At 45.5% G+C, this 7,500-nt stretch overlaps 1 pseudogene; it reads right to left on the bottom strand.

Annotated features, from left to right (window-relative positions):
- Positions 1 to 7,500, bottom strand: part of LOC135568621 (RNA binding protein fox-1 homolog 1-like) — a 49,273-nt pseudogene that overhangs the window by 36,468 nt on the left and 5,305 nt on the right.

Below are 7,500 nucleotides of genomic sequence, written 5' to 3'. Positions count from 1 at the left end.
AGGAGGGAGGGAGGGAGGGACACTGATGACTGGAGAGAACTGAGACTCTAGGGAGGGAGGGAGGGGGAGGGGGAGGGAGGGAGGGAAAACAGACACTGATGACTGGAGAGAACTGAGACTAGGGAGGGAGGGAGGGAGGGAGGGAGGGAGGGAGAAACAGACACTGATGACTGGAGAGAACTGAGACTCTAGGGAGGGAGGGAGGGAGGGAGGGAGGGAGAGAGAGAGAGAGAGAGATGGACACTGATGACTGGAGAGAACTGAGACTTTAGGGAAGGAGGGAGGGAGGGAGGGAGGGAGGGAGAAACAGACACTGATGACTGGAGAAAACTGAGACTCTAGGGAGGGAGGGAGGGAGGGGCGGAGGGAGGGAGGGAGGTAGAGAGAGATTAGCATCTCTTTGGGGGGGTGATACCCCCCCAACCAATGTTATTGTAGAGATTGGCATCTCTTGGGGGGAGGTGATACCCCCCAAACCAATGTTATTGTAGAGATTAGCATCTCTTGGGGGGGGGGGTGATACCCCCCCAACCAATGTTATTGTAGAGATTGGCATCTCTTGGAAGGGGTTATATCCCCCCAACCAATGTTATTGTAGAGATTGGCATCTCTTGGAAGGGGTTATACCCCCCCAACCAATGTTATTGTAGAGATTGGCATCTCTTGGAAGGGGTTATATCCCCCCAACCAATGTTATTGTAGAGATTGGCATCTCTCGGGAGGGGGTGATATTTGTCTTCATCAGACATGTTTAGATTAGATTTGAAATGTCAAAAATACACGTTAGGCTTTCACGTCCAGGAAGTTGTCTAAAAGGGATTGAATGTGTTGTTGCCTAACAGTTTCCTGAGTAGGTTTCCACACTACTTTCCTTCCATCTAAAGCATTTCTTAATATTACTCAGTTCCTTTGGCTTCGATGCCTCATGATTGAGTTTTGCTCTGTTCAAGTATTTGTATGTGTTTATTTAACCTTTATTTAACTAGACAAGTCAGTTAAAGAACACATTCGTATTTACAATGACGATCTGATTGGGGGTGTTAGTTGCCTGACTGTGAACGCTCTGAGAGACTCTGGGTTGAGGTCAGTGATAAAGTAGTCTACAGAACTACTGCCAAGAGATGAGCTATAGGTGTACCTACTATAGGAGATATGACATACTGACAGAGTTGTAACCCATTTCTGTTTCATTGTGGTTGTGTCTAGGGGGGCATATTGGGGAGGGGATGCTGTTACCTCCAGGTAGGTGTTTGTCTCTCTCTCTCAATTCAATTCAAGGGGCTTTATTGGCATTGGGAAACATGTGTTAACATTGCCAAAGCAAGTGAGGTAGATAATATACAAAAGTGAAATAAACAGTAAAAATGAACAGTAAATATTACACTCACAGAAGTTTCAAAACAATAAAGACATTATAAATGTCATTATGTATATATGCAGTGTTGTAATGATGTACACATGGTTAAAGTATAAATGTGTTTATTCTTCACTGGTTGACCTTTTCTTGTGGCAAAAGGTCACACATCTTGCTGGTGTGATGGAATTCTCTCTCTCTCTCTCTCTCTCTGTCTCACTCTCTCAGTCTCTCTCAGTCAGTCTCTCTCTCGCTCTCTCTCTCTCTCTGTCTCACTCTCTCAGTCTCTCTCTTTCTGTCTCAGTCTCTCTCTCTCTCTCTCTGTCTCTCTCTGTCTCTCTCTTTCTGTCTCAGTCTCTTTCTCTCACTCTCACTCTCACTCTCTGTCTCTCTCTCTCTCTCTCTCGCTACTTTAACAGAGAGCAGACAGTGGAGTGGGGGATGACGTCACTCTATAAACAGGCCAGCCAGATGAGGTAATCTCTCTCTACTCCCCCACCTCTCTCTCTGTCTCTCGCTCTCTCTCTACTCCCCCCACCTCTCTCTCTCTATCTCTCTGTCTCTCTCGCTCTCTCTTGCCTCGTGCCTCAACATATAGACTCAGACTATAGAGCGAGCGAGAGAAAGAGAGAGGGGGTGAGTGGGATAGAGAAAGACAGAGTGGGAAAGCGGACTAAAGAAACAGGGAAAGGAGAGGGTTGATTAAGTGTAAGACGGAGAGAGAAATAAAAAGACAGACGCGGGGGAGGGGTAATGAGGGTATGAGGGGGAAAGGAGAGGGAGCGGTTTTCCAGATGTACAACTCATTTTCCTGCTCTGTGTCTTTCCTCTACTAGAATTATGAGAAGTGTGATGCTACTCCTTCTCCCCTCTCTCCTTCTCCCCTCTCCTCCCCTCTCTCCTACTCCCCTTTCTCCTTCTCCCCTCTCCTCCCCTCTCTCCATCTCCCCTCTCTCCTTCTCCCCTCTCCTCCCCTCTCTCCTTCTCCCTCTCTCTCTCCTCTCTCTTCCTATCCCTGTCTCTCTCAAATCCCCTCTGACTACGTCTCCCTCTCTCCTTCTCTCCCTCTCCCTCTCTCCCTCTCCTCTCTCTCCTTTCTCCCCTCTCTGTCTCTCTCTCACTCTGCGTCTCTCCTTCTCTTCTTCTTCTCCTCTCCCCTCTTCCGCCTCTCTCCCTCCTCTCTCTCTGTCTCCCTAGTCTCTCTTCATCACTTCTCTTCTCCTAGTTCTCTCCTTCATCACTTCTCTTCTCCTAGTTCTCTCCTTCATCACTTCTCTTCTCCTAGTTCTCTCCTTCATCACTTCTCTTCTCCTAGTTCTCTCCTTCTCTCCTTCATCACTTCTCTTCTCCTAGTTCTCTCCTTCATCACTTCTCTTCTCCTAGTTCTCTCCTTCATCACTTCTCTTCTCCTAGTTCTCTCCTTCATCACTTCTCTTCTCCTAGTTCTCTCCTTCATCACTTCTCTTCTCCTAGTTCTCTCCTTCATCACTTCTCTTCTCACTAGTTCTCTCCTTCATCCTTCTCTTCTCCTAGTTCTCTCCTTCATCACTTCTCTTCCCTAGTTCTCTCCTTCATCACTTCTCTTCTCCTAGTTCTCTCCTTCCAAGCTAAAGACTAATAACACATGCATGAAACAACTTTAAAAAGACAAACAAGAAAATAAAAACTAAGCGTTTTTCTCAGTGCTTGAGGGAGAAAATATTTCTCATTACCATGCAAACTAATACTGGATTGTATTGCACTCTGGGTGAATGGCAATAGCCTTGTGAAGGGTACATATTTATGATAGAGAGAGAGAGGGGGATGATAAATCAAATGACTACCACAGGATGTTTGTGTCTAGACGGAAGCATTCCAAAAACAGCTTTCAACATCAGATGAATTCTATTAATGAAACAACTAATCAGAACACAGCTTGAGACCTGCTGAGGTCCACCTGAAGGCCTAGGTCCAACCTGGTGCTCTGAAGGAGAATAGTGTACACTAGGTCCAATTCTGTAGCCCTGTGAAGGCCTCGGAGAACCTGGTGCTCTGAGGAGAATAGTGTACACTAGGTCCAATTCTGTAGCCCTGTGAAGGCCTCACTAGAACCTGGTGCTCTGAATTCTGTAGAGAATAGTGTACACTAGGTCCAATTCTGTAGCCCTGTGAAGGCCTCGGAGAACCTGGTGCTTCTGTAGCCTTGAGAATAGTGTACACACTAGGTCCAATTCTGTAGCCTTGTGAAGGGTATAGTGGTCCACAGCCTAAGGGTATAGTGTACCAGGTCCAATTCTGTAGCCTTGTGAAGGGTAAGGCCTCGGAGAAGTGTACCTGGTCCAATCTGTAGCCTTGTGAAGGGATAGTGTACACTAGGTCCAATTCTGTAGCCTTGTGAAGGCCTCGGAGAACCTGGTGCTCTGAGGAGAATAGTGTACACTAGGTCCAATTCTGTAGCCCTGTGAAGGGTATAGTGTACACTAGGTCCAATTCTGTAGCCTTGTGAAGGGTATAGTGTACAATAGGTCTTCTGCCCTTGTGAAGGGTATAGTGTACACTAGGTCCAATTCTGTAGCCTTGTGAAGGGTATAGTGTACACTAGGTCCAATTCTGTAGCCTTGTGAAGGGTATAGGTCCAATTCTGTACACTAGGTCTTGTGAGGGTCCAATTCTGTAGCCCTATAGTGTACACTAGGCCCAATCTGGAGAACCTGGTGCTCTGAAGGAGAATAGTGTACACTAGGTCCAATTCTGTTGTGAAGGGTAGCCCTGCCTGAAGGGTATAGTGTACACTAGGTCCAATTCTGTAGCCTTCTGTGAAGGGTATAGTGTACACTAGGTCCAATTCTGTAGCCTTGTGAAGGGTATAGTGTACACACTAGGTCCAATTCTGTAGCCTTGTGAAGGGTATAGTGTACACTAGCCAATTGTGCCTTGTGAAGGGTATAGTGTACACTAGGTCCAATTCTGTAGCCTTGTGAAGGGTATAGTGTACACTAGGTCCAATTCTGTAGCCTTGTGAAGGGTATAGTGTACACTAGGTCCAATTCCTGTGTGAAGGGTGTGTACACTAGGTCCAAATCTGTAAGGGTATAGTGTACACTAGGTCCAATTCTGTAGCCTTGTGAAGGGTATAGTGTACACTAGGTCCAATTCTGTAGCCTTGTGAAGGGTAGGTCCAATAGTATAGTGTACACTAGGTCCAATTCTGTAGCCCTGTGAAGGGTATAGTGTACCTTGTGAAGGTCCAAATCTGCAGGTATAGTGTACACTAGGTCCAATTCTGTAGCCTTGTGAAGGGTATAGTGTACACTAGGTCCAATTCTGTAGCCTTGTGAAGGGTATAGTGTACACTAGGTCCAATTCTGTAGCCTTGTGAAGGGTATAGTGTACACTAGGTCCAATTCTGTAGCCTTGTGAAGGGTATAGTGTACACTAGGTCCAATTCTGTAGCCTTGTGAAGGGTATAGTGTACACTAGGTCCAATTCTGTAGCCCTGTGAAGGGTATAGTGAAGGGTATACACTAGGTCCAATTCTGTAGCCTTGTGAAGGGTATAGTGTACACTAGGTCCAATTCTGTAGCCTTGTGAAGGGTATAGTGTACACTAGGTCAATTCTGTAGCCTTGTGAAGGGTATAGTGTACACTAGGTCCAATTCTGTAGCCTTGTGAAGGGTATAGTGTACACTAGGTCCAATTCTGTAGCCTTGTGAAGGGTATAGTGTACACTAGGTCCAATTCTGTAGCCTTGTGAAGGGTATAGTGTACACTAGGTCCAATTCTGTAGCCTTGTGAAGGGTATAGTGTACACTAGGTCCAATTCTGTAGCCTTGTGAAGGGTATAGTGTACACTAGGTACAATTCTGCATCCTTGTGAAGGGTATAGTGTACACTAGGTACAATTCTGCATCCTTGTGAAGGGTATAGTGTACACTAGGTCTAATTCTGCATCCTTGTGAAGGGTATAGTGTACACTAGGTCTAATTCTGCATCATTGTGAAGGGTATAGTGTACACTAGGTCTAATTCTGCATCCTTGTGAAGGGTATAGTGTACACTATGTCCAAATCTGCATCCTTGTGAAGGGTATAGTGTACACTAGGTACAATTCTGCAGCCTTGTGAAGGGTATAGTGTACACTAGGTACAATTCTGCAGCCTTGTGAAGGGTATAGTGTACACTAGGTACAATTCTGCAGCCTTGTGAAGGGTATAGTGTACACTAGGTACGATTCTGCAGCCTTGTGAAGGGTATAGTGTACACGCACGCACACACACACACACACACACACACACACACACACACACACACACACACACACACACACACACACACACACACACACACGCCTTACTATGGCCAAGACGATCTGGTGTATACAAAAGTATTATATAACAGTAATAGGGTGCATTTGGAAAGTATTCAGACCCCTTGACTTTTTCCACATTTCGTTACATCCTTATTCTAATATGGATTAAATGAATAAAATTACTTGTCTATCTACACACAATACCCCACCCCTGGCCTTTATGGTAGAGTGGCCAGACAGAAGCCACTCCTCTGTAAAAGGCACAGCACAGTCCACTTGGTGTTTTCCAAAAGGCACCTAAAGACTCTCAGACCTCTGGTCTGATGAAACCAGTACTCTTTGGCCTGAATTCCAAGTGTCACGTCTGGAGGAAACCTGGCACCATCGCTACAGTGAAGCATGGTGGTGGCAGCATCATGCTGTGGGGATGTTTTTCAGCGGCAGGGACTGGGAGACTAGTTAGGATCGAGGGAAAGATGAACGAAGCAAAGTATAGAGAGATCCTTGATGAAAACCTGCTCCAGGACACTCAGGACCTCAGACTGGGGTGAAGGTTCACCTTCCAACAGGACAACGACCCTAAGCACACAGCCAAGACAATGCAGCAGTGGCTTCGGGACAAGTCTCAATGTCCTACAGCAAAGCAGCTGAATAGGCTGTTTTCTAGTGACATTCATATGGATACATCCATAACAATGAGGAAAGAAAATATACCCTGTTGTTCAGAGGAGCTAGCCAACAACAACAGCTAACACAACCACTTCAAGAGGAGCTAGCCAACAACAACAGCTAACACAACCACTTCCAGAGGAGCTAGCCAACAACAACAGCTAACACAACCACTTCAAGAGGAGCTAGCCAACAACAACAGCTAACACAACCACTTCAAGCGGAGCTAGCCAACAACCACAGCTAACACAACCACTTCAAGAGGAGCTAGCCAACAACCACAGCTAACACAACCACTTCAAGAACAACAACAGCTAACACAACCACTTGAAGAGGAGCTAGCCAACAACAACAGCTAACACAACCACTTCAAGAGGAGCTAGCCAACAACAACAGCTAACACAACCACTTCAAGAGGAGCTAGCCAACAACAACAGCTAACACAACCACTTCAAGAGGAGCTAGCCAACAACAACAGCTAACACAACCACTTCAAGAGGAGCTAGCCAACAAGCTGGAAAGACTGTAAACTAGCTGCACTTCATTTTGTTTTACCCCTTTTTCCATTTCCATGTCTTTGTTTTAGGTCCCATAAAAATGATGCCATCTGATTCATGATTTCGACTGGCTGAGAAATGCTGCCTGCCCGCAGGTCTCGTCCCGACTCCCGACACGTTCATTACTATGCGACAGCTGGAGATCGAATTTAAATATTGAAACAATGTTGTAAATGTCAGAGAGACAGACAGCAAGTTTGATATAAATCTCCGCTGTTGAAAACTAAATGTTAGTCTTAAAGAAATGTGAGATAATGTCTAGATGACTTTTATAGTGGAGATCAAGTTTATAAATTGCCTGGCTGGGCTGATGAGATAGTGGATTGCGCAGTCAGATGGAACAGAATAAATGGGCATTTTAACATTATAGATTTAGCCGGTGCTAACCAATCAGCATTCAGGATTAGATCCACCTGTTGTATAAAAGAGTAATATATAACAGTAATATATAACAGTAATATACAGTATGCCAGTAACAGTAATATATTCAAGATGTTGTAATGAAGTAGAGATGTCATACTGTGGCTGTGGCTGAGACGGTCTGTATGCTGGTGTCCTGTCCACTCTGTTCACTGTGGTTCTGTGAAGTGGGGTACATGTTTAGGGGTGTTCGCTGACGGGGGCTGTCCTGTG

Source organism: Oncorhynchus nerka, unplaced genomic scaffold, assembly GCF_034236695.1.
Source record: "Oncorhynchus nerka isolate Pitt River unplaced genomic scaffold, Oner_Uvic_2.0 unplaced_scaffold_1442, whole genome shotgun sequence".
Lineage (NCBI taxonomy): Eukaryota > Metazoa > Chordata > Actinopteri > Salmoniformes > Salmonidae > Oncorhynchus > Oncorhynchus nerka.
The sequence above is the reverse complement of the archived record's forward strand: the minus strand, read 5'-3'. Positions and strand labels throughout refer to the sequence as shown.